This window comes from Protomyctophum parallelum (assembly GCF_964188405.1).
Source record: "Protomyctophum parallelum genome assembly, chromosome: 10".
NCBI classification, from domain to species: domain Eukaryota; kingdom Metazoa; phylum Chordata; class Actinopteri; order Myctophiformes; family Myctophidae; genus Protomyctophum; species Protomyctophum parallelum.
In genome coordinates, this window is record NC_139704.1 from 27,685,069 (window position 1) to 27,712,263 (window position 27,195).

At 45.7% G+C, this 27,195-nt stretch overlaps 1 protein-coding gene and 1 long non-coding RNA gene across 3 annotated transcripts in view; one reads left to right on the plus strand and one right to left on the minus strand.

The window, feature by feature from the left end:
- The window catches only part of LOC310866288, a 579,577-nt gene that overhangs the window by 187,628 nt on the left and 364,754 nt on the right, over positions 1–27,195 (plus strand). The window lies entirely within an intron of this gene.
- slc8a1b (solute carrier family 8 member 1b) overlaps positions 1–27,195 on the minus strand; it is a 163,289-nt gene that overhangs the window by 51,412 nt on the left and 84,682 nt on the right. The window lies entirely within an intron of this gene.

A 27,195-nucleotide genomic window follows, 5' to 3' on the forward strand; every position in this document is an offset into this window, starting at 1 on the left:
ATATGAATACTCCTGTTCAAATATTACTCAACCATAGTCAGAGTATATGAATACTCCTGTTCAAATATTACTCAAGTACAAGTGAAAGTTGCTCAGTCAAATTTGGAGTGCTTGCTTTTAATTACAAATTGAAAAAAATCCTTTTAATATCAATGCATTAGGGTCCTCGCAGACTGCTGCATTTGTGTGTTTTTCCGCATGTTTTCCAGAAATAACGCAGCAGTAACCTTTACTATATTAAAATGTAGATATTTTCCCCAAATAATATATTTTTACAAATATAAATAGGCCTAATAATGAAAATAGCAGCTTTTGCAAGCTTGTACAGCAGATCTGCTATTTTCCATACAAATACTCAAGTAAAGTACTGATACTACTTTTTTTTTTTTTTTTTTTAACTTAAGTACAGTAGGCTACTCAAGTAAATATTCTTAGTTACTGTCTACCACTGAGAACAACACAACTCTTGTGAGAAACCAGACATCATGAACAGGAACATGCAGGAGACAAGAATTCACACAGCTAAAGTGTCGATGTCGGGCAGAAATGTCTTATGTCCTGTTATGTTTTGTTTAGTAAATTAATCTACCTGATCATACTAGTGCCACACAAAATCATCAGAATAATAGCAGAGCTTGTGGATCTGCTATTCTTGCAAATTTTGGATTGGAATCCTGAAAAGTAACAGTTTTGGACATATGAGGTTTACGCCCGACGTCAACAACATACTTTATGTGGAACGCCTGATGTTATCATGTTCAATGTGTTGAAAGTGAATAGAATAGTGTCAGGCATTCAGGTCAGCACAGAGACGAAACTAGAAGACACGTGCACAGTCAAATCCTCAGCGTTAATTTAACTCTGAGAGTTATTTTATAATACAAATTGATAAAATAACATTGAGGATTTTAATGTGCAATAACAGCAGAAAAGTAGAAACATTAGGGAGATTTAGCTGTGGGAAAAAAATGCGATGGAAAGGCAGAGATTGGAGCGTTAAATTTTGCCTTTTGCAGTAACACGACTTCTGAAAACAACAAAGAAACCCATCTAATAATTAATTAGCTCTGTATCTCACTGGTGCCTCCGTCGGCCCCACACAGAACCCCCCTTACCCCCCCCCCCCCCCCACACACACACACACACACACACACAGTCAGTTGAACAACAAAATGTACTCTTATGTAGTAATTTTCTAATATATATTTTTTATCACACGATTTTGTAACCCATTTTTCACCCCTGTGTCAATCATCTAATGTGATCCTGGGCTCTACACATCCTCCGCCAACCTAGTCCCCATATATGGGGGACAAGGGGAGAGCAACGGACTTGAACACATGCTTCCTTCATGCCTGAGTGTCCAAGTTGCTCCTTTACACCTGACAGGGGGTTTCCCTGGTTGGACGTCGCGCGTGGAGGGAACACGTTATTCCAACCAGTTCCTTTCCCCTCCATCAGGTGCCCCGGCTGGCCAGGGGGAGGCAGTTTAGTGACCAGGATTACTGCATGTTTTTTTCTTATGTAGTAATTTAAACTGAAAGTTCAACTAACACTGGGGTTTTCCTGTGCACTGTAATGTAGGCTAAATCATAAATGGCTGCATCTGTCTGTACCACCATGTTTTACTCTGTCCATTCAAATCAATGTCAAATTGGAACCCAACCCAATACCAACCAAAGCAAAGGCTCGGCAGAATGGAACAAAGTCCAGTTTCATTAGTGAATCAACGAGTAATAATTGGCTGCACTGGGATAAAATAAATATTTTGGAAATGAATCCGGACTTTTTTTTTTTTTTTTTTTAGATATTTTTTTTGCGGCTTACGCCTTTTATTGATTTTTTAAGGGATAGAAAGTAGGCTGACAGGAAACGGGAGAGAGATGGGGGGATGACATGCGGTAAAGGCCGTGTCGGGTCCGGGAGTCGAACCCGCGGCACACCGCGACTGGATCACCAGTCCGGTGCCCAGACCGTTACGCTACGGCCTGGGCCAAGAATCCGGACTTTTGAGTCCGCTGTGCACAGAACTATGGTGTGATGACATACAGTACTGAATATATAGCCTAATTTATTCTGATACTGTATATGAGATAGGAGGTCGACCTTCAAAATTCAATTCAGCCTCAGGCCAGAGTCTTACACGCCTGGCATTTCTCATCCTCCTGGCAATAATATAATAATGGAATAAAGGAGAAATGATCAAGTGGGGACTTCTGTTATATTGACCATGAAGTCCTTCTCTGTCCAGGAACCTTCCATAAAATCTTGCAGATCCCTTGACTATATACAACAATTGTACCCTGCACTCCAATTGCATCAAAATATTCACTAGAGCGAAAACTAGACTTGAGGAAAGTCCATTCAGTGAACGCAGCTACATGCACTGCTACACAAGTAAATCCACTAGTGTTCATTTATCCATTTGTGTGTGTTCATTTATCCATGTGTGTGTGTGTGTGTGTGTGTGTGTGTGTCTTGGCAGTTAGCCCCGGTCAGATTTGGCAGTGTGTGTTATCTAAGATCGCCAGGTTGTTTTTCGTCTACACTGTGTGTGTGTGTGTGTGTGTGTGTGTGTGTGTGTGTGTGTGTGTGTGTGTGTGTGTGTACACAATATATTGTGTAATGGTTTGGGGCTAAGACCAATCCGGATCTGTGCAATGATCCAAATCAGTTCTGGCAAACATAGAGACCACAAATTTGTCCTACGGTTACATGGGGGGTGTATACACACACACACACACACACACACACACACACACACACACACACACACACACACACACACGCACGCACGCACACACACACACACAGTATAATGCACTGGGGAGTGTACTCTGCCCGTGCTCCCCCACCTAGTACCCACACACACACACATGTAAACTGTAAAGACTGGTTACCGCAAACTCGTTTTGGACGCCGGGCGTTTAAAAGGAACCAGGCGGCTATTTACAGCAGGCTTGTATTTATTTTTTCCCCAGCCTGCACCGGGCCATTAAGAAATGAAGAAACTGCTAATAATAACGCCGGTGGGAGTTTAATACGCAAAATGGTGACCGTGTGAGTTCACGGGCGGGTATTACACTGCACAATGGAATACAGATGTATATACAGGAAACTCCCATTAAACTTTCCAACGAACTCCGGTAAACTCCCGAATTGTACCATCACACCTGTATATTACCGTATATTACTGTATATGTCTGCCTAAATTTCAGGTTTACGGGAAAATATAGTGCCCATAATTGCCCGTTAACGCCTCTTTTCAGGCAGTGTAGTGGGTGGATATTTGCCGGTAGGGCTACTATTTGGAACTATACGGTACTTAATTCTTGGCATTTGCCCTCAGCCAGGCACTGAATCTACACTCCACACACCAGGAGGGAATTGAACCGTCAACCCTCCATGCACCAAAACCATGTGACACAGGTCATGTACCACATACTCGTGCTCTCGTTCTGTCATTAATATTAACCACTTGGCAACGATCCAACCGGAGACAGAGACGCGGTATTTTGAATGAAGAGTGACTTCATACTGTATAGAGGTATAGCGTCCCAGTTGAGGGGCACACACACACACACACACACACACACACACACACACACACACACACACTTGTTGCTGCAGTAGCATATGGGGTGTGTGTGTAATTATAGCCCATAAACAACACTCTATCGATATAGGAACCTCATTACAAAACACTAATTACACCTTTTAATGACACACACACGCATGCGCACACACACACACACACACACACACACACACACACACACACACACACACACACACACACACACACACACACACACACACACACACACACACACACACACACACACATTCATTCCAGCTGCTTTAATTATCACACACTGCACATTTCAGAGTGTTCAATTAATTCGAATAGGAATTGATCCGTAAAGGTCTATTTTTACATTCTCAGAATTAGTTAAATTAACAGTTTGACTGTTTTTTACGATTAACCCGCATTTTAATCAACCCCCCTTCACTGCCGAGATTGTTGTATTACCTTTAGAGCACACGCTGAATTATTTGGGCTTTTAATCCGCGAAAATCGAGCGAAAATAGCTCCCCCCGTTTGTTATGAACGATCGAACCACCCGCCATCTTGCTACACCGAGAAGAGGCAGCACAGGACCCGCCTCCATGAGGCGTTGAACCCAATGCGTTTGCATTGGCCTCAATTTCCCAGAAGCCCTAGCAGCTCACAGCATGTGACGATTTCCGGTTCATTGTCAACACGAAATGCACCTCCTCTCTTCCTAAGCGGCGAAAAAGAATTTTCTTTTTTTTGTTTACATTACGGCGGATTAAACACATAAAACAAAAGTCGCGTAAGTCTTTTATGGCAGCGACATTAACCTGGAGTAATCCATTCGCGGCACGGAAACTGTTAACACTCAGTACATACACACACACACACACACACACACACACACACACACACACACACACACACACACACACACACACACACACACGTACGTCATACAGTAAGTGCAGGTGTAGGCCCAAGGCTGTCACCGCCCGCCCGGTTCAAATCCTACCCCACTGGGCCCATCTGGATGGTGGAGTCAATAAGTAATGCTCCCCTCCCTCAAGGGGGTGCCCTTGAGCAAAACATTAACTCCCAGCTGTTATATTACAAGGTGGTTGGTGGACACTGCAGGTGCAACTGCACATAGAAAACACTGTACTATCTTAGTATTAATTTAACTCTAAGAGTGTACAAATGTAACCAATGTGTAACAATCAATCATATGTGTTTGTTTCTCTGGCTGCTAACCAGTTCCCTGTTCCCTTTTCTGTTATGCAGGGTGGCTTGAGCAACACTTCAACATCGGCCATTTTGTAGCTATGTGTCGGCATGTGTGAACGCAGCAATACAATGTGTTCACAAAGAAACATAAGGAAAGGAAAGGGACACATGTAAGAGTATTGCTGCGTTCACACAAGCCGACAAATAGCTTATCTTACCTTATCTTACTGGCCAACTCCAGTAAGTACATGTATGTGATGGTGTGTGAACTTAAAGTGTATGATTATGAACGTAGCACACAGCCAGCTTCTCTGGGATAACAGAGGGAAAGCAGGGCCTGATAATAATTAAACTGTTAGTTATACACATGCTAATGAATGACATGCCCAAAATAGGGACGCCACGCCTGTGGTTAAAAGGGGTTTAAGTGAAATACAGTATGTTTTTCAAAATTACCTATTAAAAGCAGGAGGGCGGGCAGTCCACGGCCACATCACAATGACTCAGACATAACGATAAATAAGCCATACAGTATATACAGTAGGCATAAATGGAGAGCCACAGTTCCGACCGCTATGATATATAGGGTAGGGTTTTTATGTTTATGTGGGACCAACCTACTTCGAGCGAGCACATTGGTGAGGACTTGATGGAGCGCGGTGCCGATCAGACCAATGTCCAAATACAGGCATATATCAATATGCAGCTGTCCAGAACAGCTGAGCCAAGCAATATGCCCAGTTATGGGCATATATTATACTGATGACATCAGGTATCTCCATTCATGGGCATAATATATTATACCGATGACATCAGGTTTCTCCATTCATGGGCATAATATATTATACCGATGACATCAGGGATCTCCATTCATGGGCATAATATATTATACCGATGACATCAGCGATCTCCATTTATGGGCATAAAAGGGACAAGGACTGACGGATACAGAACAGGTACTGTGTCCCCCGTTTCTCCAGGTCTTTAGTAAACAGAATACATTTTCTCTCCTCAATCATTTTAAATGAAGAAAGAGGCAGCAATGCTCGTAGCCACAATGCTAAAAAGGGTATTTACTGACACACAGCGCTTTGATCAGACAAAGGTCATATTCTGCAATCCGTAAAGATGACCTTTTTAATCCGTGGCTATGAGCAGCGCTGCCTCTTTCTTCATTTAAAGTCTTCTGTACAGTGGTCAGTCTTCTGTACAGTGGTCACAGTGGTCAGTCTTCTGTACAGTGGTCAGTCTTCTTCTGTACAGTGGTCAGTCTTCTGTACAGTGGTCAGTCTTCTGTACAGTGGTCAGTCTTCTTCTGTACAGTGGTCACAGTGGTCAGTCTTCTGTACAGTGGTCAGTCTTCTGTACAGTGGTCAGTCTTCTGTACAGTGGTCAGTCTTCTTCTGTACAGTGGTCACAGTGGTCAGTCTTCTGTACAGTGGTCACAGTGGTCAGTCTTCTGTACAGTGGTCACAGTGGTCAGTCTTCTGTATAGTGGTCACAGTGGTCAGTCTTCTGTACAGTGGTCACAGTGGTCAGTCTTCTGTACAGTGGTCACAGTGGTCAGTCTTCTGTACAGTGGTCAGTCTTCTGTACAGTGGTCAGTCTTCTGTACAGTGGTCACAGTGGTCAGTCTTCTGTACAGTGGTCAGTCTTCTGTACAGTGGTCAGTCTTCTGTACAGTGGTCACAGTGGTCAGTCTTCTGTACAGTGGTCAGTCTTCTGTACAGTGGTCACAGTGGTCAGTCTTCTGTACAGTGGTCACAGTGGTCAGTCTTCTGTACAGTGGTCAGTCTTATGTACAGTGGTCAGTCTTCTGAACAGTGGTCACAGTGGTCAGTCTTCTGTACAGTGGTCAGTCTTCTGTACAGTGGTCAGTCTTCTGTACAGTGGTCACAGTGGTCAGTCTTCTGTACAGTGGTCAGCGCCTCAGCAATGCTGGTTCTCTCTCCTCAATAATGACACAGTGCCGATGGAAACACTGCAGTGGAAGACTAAGTGCAGTGAATCACTGCTTCAGTGATGGGGTTGGAGAATGTGTGTCCTTAAAGGGCCTTTCCATGCAGAGCAGAGGGGAGGACTGCCCTGCCCCCCCCCCCCCCCCCCCCACACACACACACACACACACAAATTAACCACTTAACCCATTTTGACCTGAGATCAGATTTTTCAAAAATAGCAGACCTGCAAGCTCATAGCGTGCCACTTGGTGGCGCGCTATGAGCTTGTAGATCTGCTATTTTTCAATAGCTAAATAACACCAAAAGGGGTTCCCGCCCCAAAATGGGTTAAAAACTCTGACTTAGTAGTGGACTTGAGTTACTTGGCTCCGGACTTATTGGGTCGCTTTCCTCCGTCTACACCTTAATGTCTTCTCTCTGCGATGCGTCGTGAGCTTGTAGATCTGCTGTGTTTGGCTAATGTTCCCCCAGATTATAGATGCTTGTGTTCAAGTGGTTAAATAGTCCTCACAGCCTGATACACATCGTAGCGTACACACCAACACAGCACTGTACGCCTGATACACATCGCCTAGTGTACACAACAACACAGTACTGTACAGTGTGATACACATCGCCTAGCGTACACACCAACACAGTACTGTACAGACTGTGACATATCTTCTGATATATAAGACGTGCATGCAATTACATTCAACTGACGAAACAACCACCCAAAACACACACACGCACGCACACACACACACACACACACACACACACACACACACACACACACACACACACACACACACACATTCCTCCTCTCGATGACAAACACGTTGGCTCTATTGTGCATTGTCCTGTTGCCACAGTAACCGGTTTGTTTGGGTGTAGCTGACAGGGGTGTTTCCAAGGAGAAACGTGTGTGCGTTTGGATGCACGTGGGTGTTTAAGACATACTGCATACACTGCTCTAATTTCTATGACAGCAAAATAATATAACATTTTCTTTTGTTTGTGTCCACTGGAACCTTGTCACACACTTGTGCACGTATGCGCGCGCGCACACACACACACACACACTGGGGCCTGGGGCCTGGGAGTGAATGGCATATAGATGAAGGGGCCATGGGGTGGAAAAAATGCTTCCGTCACACACACACACACACACACACACACACACACACACACACACACACACACACACACACACACACACACACACACACACACACACACACAGACAGAGCTGGCTCACCTGCTCAACAACAACGGAGCAGAAAACAGCTGATCTACAAGCTCACATCGCATCGCAACAGGCTTGTAGATCAGTTATTCACAGCAACGAGATTTGGTGTAGACTAGGGAAGAAATGAGTGGCCGGGCCAAGTATGGACCCCTAGCAGACATCGGTAAATGAAGTGTTTAAAGCTAAACTAGCTGGGTGGTCAGAACGGTAACAGCCAGGTGTTGCACGTCTACAGGTGTATAGCTGAGAGCTGTTGGTCTATGGCCAGTTTACAGCGATACAAGTTTGGCACAGAAGCAGCTCTTTTTTTTGCCTGTGAGTGCGATCAGGTTTTGATCCATTTCCCATTAATCTCACTTCTCCGTGGCAACAGAGGAACCAAAATCAACACAGCCCCCTTTGGGGGAAGCATCGGGAACAACAAGACTTAAAAGTGATACATTAAGCTGTCATTGAATTGGCGTTTTGCCCAGAGTATTTCAGGTATACGGTAGCACTTCTTCTCAGACTTATACAAACCCAGACTCCTTTCAGACCCTAACCTCAAATATATGGTCCCATTCTTGGCCTTGGACTCTAAAACCTAATTATAACCTTCATATTGATGGGGTGCGATACAGCCGAGGAGTTAAATTATGTATTGTATGAGAGACTAAATCCAGGGATGAAAGTCTCCTATCTGGGGTAGAGTATATAGTAGCTGCCCAGGAAGCAGAAAGCATCATTTATAGGAACAAAGGGAGTCTACCAACGCGCCTCAAGCCTGAAACGGCTGATCCGGTGCTTCACAGGTACAGGGACATTAGTTGCAGAAGGAGAAGAGACGGACATTTAGAGCCTTTTATTAGGTGCTAAGTATACAAAAACTACTAACGTTTCATCAGAGTCATAGGGTGGCAGCATTTGGGCATGCCTTAAATTAAGTTAAATACAGGCTGGGCTATCAATGAGCCAATGACAAGATGCCATGTTACATGTAATAACCAGTTTATCTAAGCTCATCTCGCTCAAGAATCGCCTAAGGGTGGCGCCATTTCCATGGTGCCAACACAGAATAAATCCATATACTCACTAGGGCTGTCAGTTCACCTCTATAATCCAATTCGAATTTCATTGCTTCATTATTTGTAATTATCGAAAATATTCGAATATTTACATTGTTTATTTTAGCTCATATTTAGCCAATAATAATACACAGAATAACAACCCATTTTTTAATGCTTGCGCAAGTTGGTTACATTGTATTATTAGGCTACTGCATACCGTCATTGCGACGCATTATCACGGGCCACGGCCCGGTTAAAAACGAGAATGATACACACCATGAACTGACTGACCATAGACAATATCCCCTTTACAGCTCTCTCTTTAGCCTATTAACCAAATTAAAGTCGCCACAATCGCCAGCCTATACACGTAGGACTGGACAGAAAGAGAGTGCAGAGAGTACAGACAATAATATGCCATACTATTACTAGGCTGTTGCGCTGCGCTCTGATGCCTTCTCCACGGTGCGCACCGTGGCGCATGAACAATAACAACTCCACGTGGAGTGGACCCACGACGACCCACATATGAATTAGATAATTTATAAGAAATGGCACGGCGGCCATCCTTGCAGGCAGTGACAGAATGAGAATCCTGTAGGCTGTAACCTGTTCATTTTGGGGGGCATCAAACAACAGCCTGTGATGATGAATGATACTATGAAACTTAACAATTAATTAACTAGTACTCACCTAATGACGCCGCCACGGAGGATATACCATGTTTAACGTAATTCCAAAGTGTTTAGCCTACATTGTTTAAGTCATAGACGCATGTGGTTTTTATGAACTTTGGCTAAAAGCATGTTGTTATTATTATTCCACTACCACCCGCACCGGTAGACTGTCATGGTAGCTGGCTACAACCTGAAACAACTTCCTATTCCTCTTCAAAATAAAAGCTACTTGTAACAATACTTTTATTTCTTAAGTGAACTACAGGATGTAGTAGACGCAGGATGTATAGTGGATAAATCACACAGAAGGCAGGAGAAATAAACTCCGCAGGCAGTCGGGGCTTTATTATTTTTAAATCTTGCCAACAGAATGAACAGGGATAATAAATGATAAAAGCTCCATTCGAATGGCAATTTTAGCTTTCGAATATATATATATTTTTTAATATTCTAATTTCTTTCATATTATGAAATTCGTTCTGACAGCCCTAATACTCACGAAACAATACTGATTGGGTAGTGCAGCTGTCTGTCACGGCTGTAGCTGCAGGCTCCGCCCGGAGCCTTTAAAGCAGCCCACCAGCCGGAAAGACGTCATTCCGTCATACAGTATTTCTAAGACTACCATTAACTCCGTTGAGAATATTATTCCCCTTGGACGAGTGCCCTCACTTGTACCCTGGAATTCGCGGTGGAAACCCGGTGGTCTTACACTCACGAACACAGAAAAAGAAACGAGGTAAGTTTCTAGGGCTTTTTCTAGCAGTGCAGAGAGGCCTCTTGAACATAGCTCTATTAGCGTTGACAAACGCTAGCTTAGCTTTAGCTACAAACGCTAGCTTAGCTCTGGCTTAGCCTAACCAGCGTCGAAAGACCTCACGTTAGCCGCGAAGCTTTGCCTGGCCCTTGGACAAGAGCCAGCCGACAATGGACGAGACAGCCGCTCGTCGGAAAGAAGCGATCCGCGGAAGTCAACCTGCGCTGCTCTGCTACGGTGAGTTGGTAAGCCTCCGTTTTGCAACCCCAGCTTGTTAGCTCTGTTTTCCCTTGTTTTCTCTGTTGCTAAAGCCTTCGGAAACTGTTAGGGACCCTACTAGCTGACACGCAGTTTTACAGACTCCCTCAGCCCGTGCTGAACCACGCTCTTTCTCACTACGTTGTGTCGCAAGACCCCGTCGGCTCGGAAGCCCCACGCTCCACGCGACCACAGGCTTCCATATGGCCTCACGGCCCACGGCTAGATTGGTAGCGCACGTTGCTCCGTGTCGGAAGACCCTAGCTACTAGCTAGCTGCTTTTAGCAGCCTTTCTGGCTACCTCTAGCGGCAGCCTTCTCTAGCTGCTATCGGCTACTCCTGTTGCCTCTAGCTACTGTTTGATCTCGGAAGCTAAGCAGGGTCCGGCCTGGTTAGTACCTGGATGGGAGACCGCCTGGGAATACCAGCTGCTGTAAGCTATGGTTTGTTGTTTGTGGTCCTGTAGCTATTTATTAAATATAATGAATATATATTTAACATATATTAAATATATTATATATATATATATATATATATATATATACATATTTATATATGTATATATATATTTCTAGCTGCGTCTACACTGCGCTTGTGGACAGTTGGAAAACTAAACTAGGCAACATGGCTACTGACGCTACACAGCACAACCAGACCCAGGATGACCTTCAGCATGGGTGACAACAGCCCTCCCGGGTTCCCGAGGAAGAACGTCACCGGGAATTTCTCATGCAACTGCAGCAACCTGCTGTCCCCTGAGGACAGTCACTCTCGCTGCATGGTTTGCCTGGTTCTAGAGCATGCTCGCCAGGCTCTCGAGACCTCTGGTCTCTACCCCTGCTGCTTCTACTTCGCAGACGGGGAGAAAAGCTGACATGATCTCACGCGTCAAGAGTCACCAAGACAGGTCCCTGGTCGACACCTCCGAGCCCGGCTGTCCCGACCAGCCCCAAACCTCGAGGCCTAGGCCCACCACCTCGTCCTCTCTCTCCAGACCCGTAAACCTTGACGCGTCTCAGAGACACCATGACGAGTCCTTCCTGGGCTCCTCCCCTGCCAGGAAGGCGGCTCGGACCGCCAACAACAAGCTCCACACGCTCTTCACCACACTAGTAAACAGGCCTGTGGAGCCAGACCCAAGACATCAGCAGGGCCTCGCCGGCTGGCTCTGGGTGCTGCTCTCCCTCCAGCTGGATCTCGTCGGCCCACCAACGAGGCTCCCCCTAGCCGGGTGGTTGCGACAACGGGATGTCGGATGCAGTCCTAGGCCTCCACCGACAACTACCACTACTACTACTTCACGCAGCGGCCAAAGGCACGAGTCTCACTCGACGTGGTTCCCCAGCGACCCTCGACTACCGACTGCTTCCCTCAACATTACAGGTATGTACATTGTGAAGCTAGGGTTGTTTAGCTGTTTAGCTAACTTTTTCGAGGTCGGGAGTAGCAACCTCGTTGGATGGCCGATGCCACCCTAGCATGCTTAGCATTCTAGATAGGCTGCTTTTCAAGGTGGACGACGGACAGCGAGCTCCTCCAAGAGCTCCCTCCGGTGCTTCGGCCAACACCCCCAACCGTGACAGACGCCCGGCTGGGCGTGGCCACGGCCGCCCGCCCCATGACCCCAGACGAGGCCAGGGCAGAGGCCGTGGGGAGCCACAGAGCAAGTGACACCGTCCCCGTCCCAGGAGAGACGAGACCAGACGTCTCCCCTCCCCCCCCCGAGCCTGGATTTGAGTGTTCTTCTCACACTCAGACCGCCCAGGGAGAGGCGGGGGCTCACGATGCGGAGCGTCACCACGGTTGCGGCCGACCATCGACATGTTGTTGTTTCCAATGTTGTACCTGTTTTATTTCCTGTAATGAAGGCTTTCATGCCATTAAAACAATACAACAACATTCCCGCTCGGGGCGCTGTGGGTGCTGGCGGCGTGTTTCCTCCTCCGCGTCATCAGTGCCCATACCCGAGGCGGTGTTGGCGAAAGGGCCTTTCTGTGTGGAGTTTGCATGTTCTCCCCGTGTCCCCTAGGGTAGGTACCCTCACAAAAACATGCAGTAATCCTGGTCTCTAAACTGCCTCCCCCTGGCCAGCCGGGGTGCCTGATGGGGAGGAATGGAACTGGTTGGAATAACGTGTTCCTTCCACGCGCTACGTCCAACCAGGGAAACTCCCCCCTGTCAGGTGTAAAGGAGCAACTTGGACACTCAGGCATGAAGGAAGCATGAGTTCAAGTCCGTTGCTCTCCCCAGGTTGGCGGAGGGTGTGTAGAGCCCAGGATCACATTAGATAATTGACACAGGGGTGAAAAATGGGTTACAAAATCGTGGGATAAAAATTATTAAAAAAAAAAAACAATACAACAACAACAACATCGGGGGGACATGAACCCACTGCCAGGAGTAGCCCCCGGGCTCTCCGACACAGTGGGGCGGGACCATGGCCTTGTGGCGGGCCTAAACGCCACTGGCAAGGACGGGTCATGCCGAAATTTTCTCTGGTCCACCAGGGGGCGCCAGCCCTGCACGACGACGCGCTCCCCTGGCGATGGGAGAACCCCCTTGCGCGTCGCCTGACACAGTGGGAACTGTGCGGAGCGTCTCCTTGGGTTCTCCGCACCATAGCGAGAGGTTACAGGCTCCAGTTCGCTATGAGACCCCCTGCATTCGGAGAAGTCCTCTACTCCGATGCACGCGGCGAAGCGGGTCAGGTTCTCCAGCAGGAGATCAACTCTCTGCTGGAGAAGAAGGCTGTCAGAGAGGTACCCCTGAGCCAGAGTCGCAGCAGGTTTTTACTCACGCTACTTCCTGGTCAAGAAGAAGGGGGGGGGGGGGGGGGGCTGCGTCCAATCATGGACCTACGAGTTCTCAATCGGTACCTCAAGTCCTTCCGCTTCAAGATGCTGACAGCCAAGTCTCTTGTGCGCTCTATATGCCTGAACGACTGGTTCACATCTATAGACCTGAAAGACGCCTACTTTCACATCTCTATCTACCCACCTCACAGGAAGTTCCTGAGGTTCGGTTTCAAGGGGAAGGTGTACGAGTACACGGTTCTCCCCTTCGGGATGTCCCTGAGCCCCAGGGTGTTCGTCAAATGCACCGAGACGGCTCTAGCCCCTCTGCAGCGACGAGGTCTACGTGTAGCAAGCTACATCGACGACTGGCTTCTGAGCGCGGGCTCGCCACAGGAGGCACTGTGGAACACCACTCGGGTGGTGTCCCATATGTCCTCCCTAGGGTTCACCATAAATCACGAGAAGAGTGTTATGGTGCCCACCCAGTCGGTCAACTTCATAGGCATAGCACTGGATTCAGTCTCCTTCACGGCTCGGTGGAGCCCGGGGAGGATCGACGCCTTCCTGAAGTGCGTGGCCCTGTTCCAGAGAGGGCACAGACTGCCACTCAGAATCTGCTTACGTATGGTGGGATTAATGGCATCGGCCATCTCTCTGGTGCGGTTGGGCAGACTCCACATGAGACCCTTTCAGCGCTGGTTGAGGTCTCTACGGGTGCCCACCAGATTCCTCTCGCGGCGAGTGACAGTTGTCTTATGCCGAAAGGCTCACTCTACGAGGGGCATGTCTGCATCCTGGGCCCTTGCAAAGGGAGCCTCACTTCAGGATGTGTGTACGGCGGCGAGTTGGTCGTCCCCTTCGACTTTCGCCACGTACTATAACTTGGACGTGGCATCTTTTGGAATTGCTCACGCCGTTCTGGGAGCTGCCGCTAGGTGATGGGACAGTTGGGAACAACGGTCACACACACGCTCTTCAGGAGATAGATCCTAGGGCATATAAGATGGGGAACCATCAGCCGCGTCTGAGTGCTTAGACAGTTTACGCTGGCTAGCTCCTTAGATAGGTTCTTTTCTACTGGGCCTGTGGTCCAGATAGCCTCCTTGCCTTTCCTTCTCCCCACGGGCAGGGGACTGCTGGGGGAGGGATCCCGGGTCGGGCCTCCTTTTCAACTGGTGGTAGTGATACGGGGGGTTTATGTACACCCTTAGGCGATTCTTGAGCGAGATGAGCTTAGATAAACTCTGGGTTACTTTAGTAACCTCAGTTTATCAAGCGAGTCGAGCGAGAGAATCGCCCTTACTACCCTTCTTGCTTAGAAAGAGCACAGAAAAAGGACTGGTTGATAGGAATGACGTCTTTCCGGCTGGTGGGCTGCTTTAAAGGCTCCGGGCGGAGCCTGCAGCTACAGCCGTGAAAGACAGCTGCACGACCCAATCAGTATCGTTTCGTGAGTATATGGATTTATTCTGTGTTGGCACCATGGAAATGGCGCCACCCTTAGGCGATTATCTCGCTCGATTCGCTTGATAAACTGAGGTTACTAAAGTAACCCAGAGTTACTACCAGCAGTCTAGACAATTAAGAGGGTGGCTATGGAAAAAACGCTGTTGAACAGTAGAATAAATAAAGTAAAACAGTGATTCAACCATAAAAAAGCCATCAAAATTAAATTAAATTAAGGCTCTAAATGTCCGTGCTGCTAAAGTCTCTTCTCCTTCTGCAAGCATAATTTATACTTTGTTGTGTACTGGTGTTGTATGCACCAAAAAGCCCTCAATGGTGGGGGTAGGGTTTTTGTGCTAATTTGCTTATTTCCATCGAAATAAGTAGTAAAGTGTACCTTGAATTTTGAGCGATGGAAATAAACGAATTAGCACAACACCCCAATGCCCCCATTCAATTCAATGCAATTCAATTAAATTCATCAAGGGCTTATGGTAGGGGAAATAGCCAATAATGCGCTTTTGCATTTTTTTCGTAAAAGGTTTACAAATAAAGGTAAGAAAGCCTTCTAGCATGGAATTCTCCTTTAAGCAGAACATTCTGGCATTTCCGTTGTGGAATTTCATGCCGTCGGTGTGTGAATGAGTGAATGTGAGTCATTCATTGTAAAAGTGCTTTGAGTGGTCGGGAGTCTAAAAAGCATGAAGTCCATGTAGCAGAGTACTCGGGGGGTCTATCAGCGAATCTAAGCTTTTCATTCCGTACAGTGTCTTAGAAGCCTCTTCCAAATTGTCACTGCTGGGCAGAAACCTTGTATGTTCAACACTTGGTCAGGAAATGGAAAATAAGCTGTGTTCGGATGGATCCAGTGTAGTTATTTTTATGGTCAAAAGCTGTTTGAACTATTGAAGTATAGAGAAAGGCTTCTGCCTGACAGTGACGAAATGTATTAGGATTCGTAAATGCTAAGGTTGCCATGGTTACAGTACATTGCCACTAGCAACCGTCTGAACATTTCACCGCTATGTTCACACCTTGTGTGAAGATAAGCAAACTGTCGTTCCATTCACCATTCATCTCATGCTTTCATACTATACAAATACAGGATTCCTAGCTATACAAGCCACAATGCTGAGCTGTGATTGCCTCCGCTATTCAAAGAGGGGCAATTACCGAATGCCTGATTGGTCAGTACTTAAAGAACCTCTCCTGGTTAAAGGCAAATACATGCTCGTCTGTAAAAACCAGACCAGTTCGGACAGGCTTTCCAAACGAAGACAGGACAGCTGTGGGTGCACAGTTCTGACACAGCCCATCAGAAGTTCGGAATGACGTCAATTTGTACGTACACAAACACACACACACACACACTCACACACTTACAAATAAGGTACACATTAACACAGAGGCATGCACGCACACAAATGTATGCATAACGCGCACACATGCACACACGCACACACACACACACACACACACACACACACACACACACACACACACACACACACACACAGGAAGTCATAAAACACAGCACACTGGGGTCCTGGTCGCGCTCCTCACCAACCTGCTCCAGCGACGTATTTGGATAGGAAAAATAACTCTCTGGATGGAGGACGGATTTATTTTCTTTGGCCTCGGTTTGGAAAAATGCGGCCTCTTAAGTGCCTGCTTTGTGCATGTGTGTGTTTGTCACTGTGTGTGTGGCATGTGTATGTGTGTGTATGCTGTCCTACACTATGTCCGTACGCGGGCCTATAGGTATGTGGATTTATCTGTGTGCGCACGCGTACACAATCTGAAGTGATATACTACGTGTTGAACAATTTACTAACATGTACTGTATGCCTGTGTGTGTGTGTGTGTGTGTGTGTGTGTGTGTGTGTATGCACGCGTGTGTGTGTGTGTGTGAGTGAGTGAGGGAGTGTTCTCCATGGGTGGATATGTCAACATGAATTTGTATATATTTATGCGTGAGTGATTGTGCAAGAGTGCTTGCTTTGACACATACTGTATACTGTAACATACATAACAAATACATGAGTGTGTGCGTGCGTGCATGAGTGTGTGCGTGCGTGCGTATTTGACAGGCAGAGTGGTGGGCTGAGTGTGCGTGGGGGTGTGTCGTGTGCATTGTCTTCAGAACACAAAGCGGATAATGAACGTTGGCCACAATAGAAAACCACAACAATACCATACAGCTACAACACAGCAGCCTTTCCCACACTGCAGACACCATGGCTGTCATAACATAATTAATGCTTATTAAAAACACAAGAAAATACATGCATGTCTTTCTTTTAAAACCGACCTGACTTGGCTCTGTACTTGGACCGTTTCTTTCCCTGTCTACACCAAATGTCTTTGCCAAAAAGGGTTGATCGATCCACAATCTCACGACAATCGGCTATTTTTGGCCTACGGCTCCTCCCAGGATATGGATGCCGGGGTTCCTATGGTCATTCTTTGGGGCTTTTTGAGGCCTTACTGATAGTGTAGTTACCAGTGTAGTGAGACACGAAACACAGAGAGAGACAGAGAGAGAGAGAGAGAGAGAGAGAGAGAGAGAGAAAGAGAGAATCGGGGTGTGACATGCAGCACTGTTACACGCGGATACAATACTGAGTACAGAGGGCAAAAAGGGGAGGTTGGAACCTGCTAATTACGTTTAATTCCATTTTATGTATTGTTAAGATCACATAACAAGGACGTGCTAGAGGCTCCGTTGTATTTGATTGCACTGTATCTAGCCTGTCAGTTAGTGGGTGTGAGGTCTATACTGTATGTACATGTTCATTTACTTTACCTGACACTTAATTAGCTAACGTAATTCATGTGATTTGTCTGCCCTCTAAAGTCTACACAGACAAGTGTTGATGCAAAAAGGAGTGAACCCAAGAAAAAGGATTGATGATTGTCAAAGTCTCAGAGTAGCAGCAAGATACAGTGGCCACCGGGAAGACCAAACAAGCGTTTGAGTTCAATGTGTTCTGTATATATGACAGTTATACAGGAGTCACACCTCCTGGCCCCATGTTCACCAAGTCACATTCAATATCTCTGAAAATAAGGTGAGGACCTTCCGGGGCCCCTTCTGTGGTATGACGCTTCCACTACTAAGGCATCCTGTACAGAGGCGCTCTGCAATACGAAGGAACCGAGAAAGACCAACCTGACAGCAGATAAACATCTACATGTATCACATAAAGTGATGGGGCGAGTATTTAGTTTAATTAAACCTGACAATAAAAAGTGTGTGTGTGTGTGTGTGTGTGTGTGCGCGTGCGTGCGTGCTTGCATGCGTGCGTCAGAATGTTCCAGTAAACCTGTTCAATAATGTGCAGTATAATCACAAGGCTCTCCCTGATTCATTCTCTCTGTCCCCCATGCAGTATCTCTCTTGCCTTATCTCTCTGTTTCTATCCTTGTCTTGTTAGCCTAATAAGGAATTGAGAAACTCCCAGGGAGTCCCTGTGTTGTAAACACACACACACACACACACACACACACACACACACACACACACACACACACACACACACACACACACACACACACACACACACACACACACACACACACACACACAGAAATAGACATTGTGAATCTGATTGATTTTGCAAACTGGACTCTGTGTGTGTGTGTGTGTGTGTGTGTGTGTGTGTGTGTGTGTGTGTGTGTGTGTGTGTGTGTTTACAACACAGGGACTCCCTGGGAGTTTCTCAATTGTGTGCGTGTGTGTGTGTGTGTGTGTGTGTGTGTGTGTGTGTGTGTGTGTGTGTGTGTGTGTGTGTGCCTGAGCTCACACGTTCCTCTAACATGGTAATTTCCGCAAATTGACGTGTTGCTTGTTGATTTAATTATTGACCTCCATCATGTATCTGATTAGTTGCATCTTAGGATCATCTTTGCATGTGTGCATGCATGTGTCAGTGTGTAAGTGTGCACATTAGCAAGAAAGTAAGTGTGAGATATTCTTTGGAGTATGCTTTGTCTTTTGGTGCAAAAGTACAACGCCTTACTGCAACACACACACACACATGCGCGAGTGCGATGGAATCTGACTACTCTTGTGTTTAAGTACGGGTTAGTTTAATTACGGGTTAGTTTAATTAAAAACAAGAGAGAGATACACCACTCACTCACAGATCAATAAAGGGAGGCAGAGTGAGACGGATGAGAGAAAGAGAGAATAATAAATAAATAAAAAACTGAGCTGCTCAACAACACCGCTGGCTAGCTTTAATATGCCACGATGAAAAGACATATCTCAAATATGGTGAAGATAAAGAGGCAGAAATGTGTTCTAAAAATCATGTGGTACAATCTACAAAGAGCCACACACTGCCTTCATTTGCTCAATGAAAAATAAATATAATAGACTGCAACCTTCTTCAGGCATGGACAGGATCAACAACAGTGCTCAGTCAACACATATACACTTCATTAGTGGCAATAGATTACACCTTGTGCATGGCTCACAGAAAAATTAAATATCACATTAATTTGAGAAATGTTGGTCAATTGAATTATCACAAATAGTAATCTGAGTAAGTCAACAACAATATCATCACCAACAATGACAGCCATACAACAAAGCAGATTAACTATATTACATAACGTTGTTGTTGGTTGGCAGAAAGCTATTATCGGCATATTTATTTTTACGCTTTATGTCCCCCCGTCCCCCCCATAAATTAATTCCCTACCTATTTATACTACATTATCACACGAACAAAAGTAAAAAAATAATAATCAAAAACTAAAGGGCATGGAGAAGCAGCCTTTAGCTATTATGGTCCTATAATGTGGAACAGCCAGCCTGTAAACCTGCGGCTCTCTGAATCCACAGACATTTTTAAGAGAAATCTTAAATCTTTTTAGCATTGCTTTTAATTAGGTCATAATTACCATTAATCCCTGTTTATGTTTATTCGTAATGTCAAATGTTTTCTTTTTTCCTTATTTTTTCTTTTTCTTTTAATGTCTCTTCTAAGAGAAGTGAAGCACATTACATTGGGTTGCACTTGCTGTATGAAATGTGCTATACAAATAAAGTTTTGATTGATTGATTGAATCTACAAGGCCAGGTTGGCATATTAATTTCAGTTCTGAAAAGTAACAGCCATTTGTCAGCATATGCCTGAAGAAAATCATTGACTAAAGCCGTGCCTATTAAATATATTTATTGTCATTGAGCAAGTGAATACGGTGTGGCTGCGTGTGGGGATCTTTGATTCTTTGGAGTGTCTGTATGTCTCGTCTACCCCACCAACGCACCTGTCACAAAGATTATTATTCAGGTGTGCGAGAGAGACTTTTGAAAAATATGGTAGTGCAAAACATCCAAAGGAGAGAGGGGGAGGACATCATGCCATTAATCATCCTCACTGAATCCACACATCCGTAAAAGACAGACTGCTGTGTCTTAATAAGGTCCCTCAGCACCGGCAATATAGCCTAGGTTACGCTGCCGTCTCGCACCGACAGTAGCCGATCTACAAGTTCACAGCGCGTTGCGGCGCGACGGGTTGTGAGCTTTGTAGATCGCTGCAATGATATTACACAGCCTACTGCAGCTCAACTCGACATCCCCTCAAGGCAAGTCATGACACACCAGCGCGTATCAAGCACTTTAAAACCTTGCGTTTAAATTTAAAAGAACAACCTGTTCTTCTCACAACGTGTTCATATGATAACCTATAACCTACAGTATGGGGCTTCATTCTCCGTAAGATAAAACAAAAAACTGCTGTAGGCATTTATACTTAGATTCAGGGGAGTATAGAGAGACAGGAAGACAATTTTGAATGAATCAGACAACTGCATAATCATTGCTGTAAGGCAGAAACCTTGTATCTCCATATTTCAACCTTTTCTTTTTGTTCCCTAAATTAAAGCCACTACTTCATCATACAAGAGTGTCGCAAAAAAAAGGGGTGAAGATAGCAGATCTACAAGCTCACAAAAGTAACACGTTGTGAGCTTATGTAGATCGGCTATTCACTATTATAAATACATTTTTAGAGTAATAAAAAAGGAACCGTTGTGGACAGACAAGGATTCCACACTGTCTACAGCGACGATATGACGCCAGATGGCCGATTTGAAATGCATTAGCCACGTGGGCAAATGTGTTGGAATAATTACACAAATTGTATTCATAATTCAACGTTGTAACATAACCACGGTCCATTTTTGTTGGATTCTATGATCACATATTCCCGTATTTTAACCCATTTTGACCTGAGCTGATATTCAAAAAATGTCTTCTACATCCTGAGTTTTCTGAAAAAGCTATGTTTCTATGTCAGTCGTCGATTTAAAAAAAATAGCAGATCTACAAGCACGCCACCGAGTGGTGCGCTACGAGCTTGTAGATCTGCTATTTTTCAATAGCTAAAGCATAGCATAATGCTAACACCAAAAGGGGTTCCTGATTACCATGTTTGAGGTGACTGGAACCTATACATTCTTCTGGTGGTGAGGCATATACAGTACTATATTTTGTTTGATTCTATTAATTCCAATACGACATGGAAAGCAACTTGCGCAGACTTGAAGTAATATTATGTCTGAAGAGAGAGGAAGAGGGTGATGGGGAGCAAGTGAGAGAAAAGAGATGAAGAGGGAGAGAAAAATAGCAAGAGGAAGGGTGAGGGGAGAAGTGGAGTTGGGAGAGCAAGAAAGACAGAGAGAGAGAGAGAGAGAGAGAGAGAGAGAGACTAATTGATGGGTGTTTTAGTTATTCCGGTCAGGACTTGGATGAAATGCTGATCTCATCAAATTCACTGCTACAGCACACACACACACACACACACACACATGCACGCACGGACGCACGCACACAGAGCTTTGACAGGCCAGGAGTGAGGGAGAGAAAATAAAGACGTATAGGAATAGAGAAGGAACGATGGAGAAACAGATGAGGAGAACGAGTGGGAAACACATACTGTAGTGAGGGAGGAGGGGAGACCGCAAAGGAGAGAGCAGTGGAGAGGGACAGCGACATACAGTAGAGGGGGTGAAGAGTCAGAAGTGAGGAAAATGGAAAGACACTGAGAGAGAGACCGACGGAAAGACAGAGACAGAGGGATAGAGAGAGAGAGAGAGAGACGGGCATAGAGAGTAGAGAAAGAGTGAGAGGAAGAGAGAGACAGACACAGAGAGGGAGGGAGGGAGGGAGAGACACAGAGAGATAGAGAGAGAGAGGGGGGGGGGGGAGTGTATCGAATGCTAATAGCAGTTAAGAGCTGTTCCATCTTCAAGCCAAGCTGCAACATAATGATGACAGCCTATTTAATACAACATAGCACATAATGGAGGCAGCGCTGATTCTGAGTGATGCACACTGAACAGAACGAGAGGGAGGGAGGGAGAGAGAGAGAGAGAAAGAGAGAGAGAGAGAATCCTCAATGCTGATTTACGGGTCCATTTGGTTCCATTCTTGCTCTCTTGTCGTTTTAGTGTATATGCATGGGCCCTGGAGGCCTCCAAACCCACAGGCCTGGCAAGGAATACAACCGACAACCGTGGTCCTTTGGAAGCACTTCAAGTCTCAAACGCTCCCTAATGACTTTGGTTGAGTTTGCTTGCCAGGTGATTTAACGGAAAGGCTCATTAACTTAATTGTAAGAGACCAGGTTCCAACAGCGATTGTGAAGAGAAATTGTGAATGGTTATTTCAAATACTACAGAGTAGTAGTAGTCATCATTCATTTATTAATTTGAACTGTCGACTTTGTCGACTGTCGAAGCAACAGAACTGTATAATTCTATTGTCTCTCAGCATTGTACTTAAGGATTTCTCTGTATTGCAGTGACACATAACATGTAATGCAATTTGAGGTTAAAGAGCCTTTTAACTGTGCTGAATTTAATGTGCATTATAAAACAAGAAGCAGAGAAAGACCCCAGGTTGGACACGTGGAACCACTGAACATACAGCTGTGCAACATAAAAAAGAACTTCGCTCTGTCTGAATGTCTGTACTCTCTCTCTCTCTCTCTCTCTCTCTCACTTCAGGTCTCTGATAGTTGTTCTCTCCCAGCTGGCTTGCTGAACGTGTCAATACAGCCTCCAACATGTCAAGTACAAGTGCTTTAGTTTTTGTCATTCTCTCCATCTCTCTCTCTGCAGGTACAGTACCTGTCAGGCTGTCATAGAGATTGGGGGATCCTTTACTGTATACCTATACTACGCATGTACACATTTGACTGTAGAAATTTCCAAGCGTGTTCAAATCATGACATTCAGAATGAATTACATTCAGCACCCCAGAAGTAAAGATTTGAGTTAAAAATGTTCGCTCTGAAAGATTTGCTACACATTTTCAAGATTTTCAAGCACTGAGTGCCGCGTTACGAGCTTGTACATCTGCTATTTATTTAAGTTTAACATAATGCTTAAAACACAAAAAGGGGTTCCCGTGCTGAATGAGTTAAATGGACACTCATGATTTGACTGTGTGAGCAGAAATGACACTGTCTGGTGATGTCATCTGATCCTCTTCTCCACCTATAGGAGTTCTTGGAAAGCGTTCAGGCTGATTGACGGCTTTCCTAGATTCCTTTAAAGGGGATCATCAGAGGTCAGCCAACGTGCACTCACACATGCAAATACATACGCACACCGGCACGCACACACCGGCACGCATGCATGCATGCACGCACGCACTTAATCTTATTCCATTTCAGCAGCATAATCAATAGGCCGAGCGACACTGGCTTCCTTCTACCTCTTCTTTCTTCTTTGTTCTCTCCTACTCTTGCTCCCCCCTCTCTCTCTCTCTCTCTCTCTCTCTATCCCCCCCCCCCCCCCTCTCTCTCTCTCTCTAATAGGATTGCTTGTCCTTGTTCATCCAACTCCATATACACATACAGTACAATGACTGATCTTTCTCACTTCCGATCCTCCTACGTGTTTTTTCATGTATGTGTATGTGTGTCTGTCTATACATCTGTCTCCCTGTATGTATGTGTGTGTGTGTGTGTGTGTGTGTGTGTGTGTGTGTGTGTGTGTGCGTTCATGTGCTAAAAACAATTGTGTGTGTTTTAAAACCTCATATTGGTGAATGGCAGTTGATTTGGTCTGAAACCTTGCTCCATGCGGAGATGATGTCACAGTCATGAGGTCATACTGTAGCACTGAGTACTGACGTCATACCGTATAGATTAGCTGCATGAAATCCCTTCATGGAACCGACGCCCATTCTGAACAGGAGACCGAGCGAGACGGAGGAAAATAAACAGATATCTCTTTCCCTGTTTCTATCCGTCCATCCATCTCTGATCTAATAAAGTGCTGGGTACAATCTAGCCAGTTGGCTGCAACAGTCTTCTGTGTGCCAGGCATGAGAGAGATCTGTGTGTGTGTGTGCGTGCGTGTGTGTGTGTGTGTGTGTGTCTGTGTGTGCGTGTGTGACTGTATGTGTGTGTTTGTGTGTGTGTGTGTGTGCGTGCGTGCATGGCTGTATCACACAGTTTCCACCGTTTCCAGGGCGATTCAACGGTTGCCTCAGTTTCCCTAAATGGCTTACAGACGTCCAACGGGGCACATACAGAAAGAGAGAGAGAGAGAGAGAGAGAGAGAGAGAGAATACTTGCAGAACTCTTTTGGTTCCATTCATCCAAGCCAGAGCACAATCGATTGATCGATCATAACCACTTAACACGTCAGCTGGGTGGGCCGGCACTGTGCCGCGTGGAGCGTTCAATATGTTCAAGTGGACCCTGGATCCATAAGAAGGTTGGGAACCATCGGTGCCGACTCCATTCATCACAAAATGTATGGTCGCCGCCCTCACCACGTGACCTTCTGACCTATACACCCGCTGAGAGGCGCAGAGGCGTTGGCCGTCAGGCATAACGACATGGTGAGGGACCAATACCATCCATCCTGCCTCCCTGTCCTCACATTCACCCTGCAGAACATCACTGCAACTAGACAAAGTGCCAATCGGCACAGGTCTCCACCAGGGCAGGTCAGGTTGTGGCCTCATGGTGGCGCTATAACAGGCTGTTGAGGAAGATTTGGGCCGGAGGTTCGTGTTGGAGGGATGCAGGTACAATGTTTTTCCATGTGTGCATACATAAGTTGTATACAGATCGATGCAGTTATAGCTAAAAACAGGAATTGGCCTGTTATAGCGCCACCGTGACGCTGATTTTGAGGAAAAAAATGTGGCATGTCGTCCTCGGCCTAGTGAAAATGTGCGTGTATAATTTAACGGAAATTGCACACTGTGTTTGTGATTTGTGGCCTTTTTTCGAAATGGAGGAATCGTGTGAGCTTTGGAAGCCAATCTTAGCCAATCAGGATGGAAGATGGGAAATGGTGCCGCTCCGTGTTGATCACATGACTATGGAGATAGTGTATAGCGATTTGCGTGAAATTTGGATAAAATCTGAAGGAGTAATAATAGAAAATGTGTTTTACATATGTCGGCCTCCTGGTGGCGCTATAAAGAGCAGATGTGAAAAATTCCAGGCAAAGGTTTTTCCTTGGCCTCTAGGGAGTTGGCATACAAAGTTATCCACAGATCCGTGCAGTTAGAGGTAAAAACACCTTTCGGCCAGTTATAGCGCCACCTTGAGTCTGAGTTGAAATTGTTCATGTGGCATTTCGTCCTCGGCCTAGTGGGAATGTGGGTGCACAATTTCACGGAAATCACGCGATGTGTTCATGATTTGCAGCATTTTGTTTGAAACTGAGCACTCCTGTGAACTTTGGATGCCAATCTTAACCAATCAGGATGGAGTCTGAGAAATGTGAAAGACCCGTTTCGTTGAATGGCTCTAGAGAGACTGTGTACCAATTTGCGTGATGTTTGGACAAAATCTGTAGGTGTACTGTGCAAAAACTTGTTTTGCACAAAGCGGCCTCCTGGTGGCGCTATAACAGGCCGTTCTGGAAAATTTGGGGCAGAGGTTCATCGTTGGCATCCAGGGAGTGTGTGTGCAAAATTTGGCATCGAGCGGGTTAACGGTGGCCGAGATTAGCTGCTCACGGACGGACGGACACACACACACACACACACACACACACACACACACACACACACACACGGACGGAGTGCAAAACATACTCTCCCCCCATGCCTTCGGCCTGGTGGAGACAATAAGCAATGCACTGCAATGTTTCATATACATCTACATGTGTATTTGTACTGTACCTACGATATGCACACACACACACACACACACACACACACACACACACACACACACACACACACACACACACACACACACACACAGTACGTCAGTTTGTTTGTCCAGGGTAAATGTCTATCTGCCTGTCAGTCAGTGCGTGGTTCCCAATTTTTTTAGCTCAAGACCCCCCCCCCTTCCCCCCACACATTTGTCCGGAACCCAAACTAATGAATATAGCAGATCAGACTGGCTATTTTCACTACTTCTTAAACATTTGTTTTCTAATTTATGATAAAAAGATAATTTATGTTATCTTTTTGTCATGTCGTGTTATCGAAATATCCTTGATTTTGTTTTGAATTCATGACAAGTTCAGCTTTTTGGGGGGGGGGAATGTTTTTTGAAAATAATCTGAATTTTCTGAAATAATTATTAAAAACAAAATGTAGGAAACAAAAAATAAAGGGACCCATAAAAATGAAGGTGGTCTAGATTAGAAGAATCTATGTCTTCTATATCTGTGCCTGTCCCTCTCTCTCTCTAGCTATCAAGCGATGCAAGTGTTTGAATGTAATCACACTGTCTGAGTGTCATGTGACAACACACTAATGGCCTCACCTCCATGGAAACATAGTTGACCGACCAAAGACCGCATCACACACACACACAACACTCCCACGCACGCTTTCACACGCACGCACACACACACACACACACACAACACTCCCACGCACGCTTTCACACGCACGCACACGCACACGCACACACACACACACACACACACACACACACACACACACACACACACACAGACACACACACACACACAGGTGATTGTGTTGGCTTTTGAAAAAACACAGATGGGGACAGAGAGACGCGGACGGACAGACAGAATAATGCATGGGAGGGCAGTGAGGTGGAGGACGTGGGGCGACCAGGTGAAGGAGGACTGATGGATGTAAAGACGAAGGGACGGTGACAGAGGTTAAGAGAGGGCAGCGTCATCAGTATACTAAGATGTTCCCCGAGGGACGTCACATGCTCCCATAGAGGTCAGGACGAGGGCAACCAATCACCTTCAGCCTTGG